The following is a 1765-nucleotide window of genomic DNA, read 5'->3' as shown; positions in this document are numbered from 1 at the left end:
TACTTCAGCCTTAGTATCCATAGCAACTAGATACCTGTTGGCTAATTTTAAAGTTCATAACATAATTTATCATAAAATACAAAATCAATAAAATGTTATTATTATTATGGAAGCCAAAGCCAACTTGATGGATTGCCAACAAAAATTGCTGACATCCAGACCAGATCAAAAAATGAATAAAATAAAATAAAACTAAAAAATGCTAAGTAAAAGAGGAAGGAGCACTAACAGAAAAAATGCCAGATGAACAAGGACACAAAAAATGAAAGGAACATGAATATTATTTAAAATTAACTAAAAAAGTCATTCCAAAAAAATAAATAAGGTTACTCTTAATAAATGGAAAAGATTTATCTAAATCAATATAAGGTAATTTATTCTAAAGTCAGACACGTCTAGAAAAATAAGAATGACAGAAACGATTAGAGGAGGACAGTGGGAAAAATTGATTATCTACCACAATTGTGGTAAATCTGGGTAAATTGTTAAATGAACAGAAGTGGCGGACCAAGTATGCTGCCCTGAGGCACCCCAGAACAAACTGGAAGCCAGTTAGATGTATGACCCCTCACTCTCACACACTGTTGTATATCAGATAAATAGGAGCGAAACAGCCTAACCACAATGATCCAGTTATACCGGCATCCCAAAAAATATATTTGGCAGCATAATTAAAATCAAAAATTAATGATGAATTGGAGCCTGAAGGTTAAACCATAACTGAAAATTAGGCCAACTAATCAACTGACAACTGTCAAATATACACAGCTCAAATCAATATTAGTGACTGAATAATTCTACACAATATTGCTCTAGTTTATTAACTAACTCTACTACTCCTTTATCAACTGGTAACTGCAGTTGACTGGATAATCCTTCAGCTAACCATCTCTTTAGATCAGACTCCATTATTAATCTACTAGCCACACCTACTACTCGGATTATATACTACGCAATAGAGGATATGCGTGCTAAGTATATTCATTGCAAAATAAATGTATTCATTGTATACCGTAATAACTTTCAAGAAAAAAAATTAGTTCGTTGGACGTCAACTTTCCATTGGCAGCAATGGAGAAATGATAGAAAAAGGCTTGGTACCAGGAAACCGCTCTGTATTTCTTGATAGCAATCTTTCAGGTGACTACTAGACCCCATTAGATCCTCAGGATACTTTCTAAGCTTCCGAAAAAGGCCTCAAGAAGGTAGCAAAGCAAGAAAATGTGTTTTCCCCCATTGAACTCTAAAGCCTGGTTCACAATATGACGCTAGGCCAACGTACCGTCAATTTTTAATCAAAAGTGTGGGCGATTTGACCTTTTGACGCATGCTTTCCGCTGGAATCGATCCAGATTCGATTCCAGCGTCAACATAACGTCAGGACTAGCGTAATATTGTGAACCAGCCCTTAATAAACTTGACGTCCAACATGGCGGCCAATTTACTGTGTGGGTTAGATATACGGTACCAAAAAGCTATGAATATACTTAGCACGCATATCCTCTATACATGACTGTGTTCATTCATAGATCTATGGTTCATTGATTCCCTCTCCAAAAGGTTATTCAGGACAAATCTGCTGCTATGATTTGTTTAATGTAGATTATGTTTAATGAAATTTTGATGAATGATACATGGTGTGATCTGGCTCTGCCATGAAAGGTTAGAGTTATACCATGATTAGAAGTAGATGTGGTCAGTGTTTCTCTATCTCTCTCACTTTCCCTAGCTATTTCTCTCCCATGCAGGCCCATTTATGTTATAC

Source organism: Amphimedon queenslandica, unplaced genomic scaffold (assembly GCF_000090795.2).
Source record: "Amphimedon queenslandica unplaced genomic scaffold, v1.1 AMPQUscaffold_13203, whole genome shotgun sequence".
Taxonomy (NCBI): domain Eukaryota; kingdom Metazoa; phylum Porifera; class Demospongiae; order Haplosclerida; family Niphatidae; genus Amphimedon; species Amphimedon queenslandica.
Note: the sequence above shows the minus strand (reverse complement) of the source record.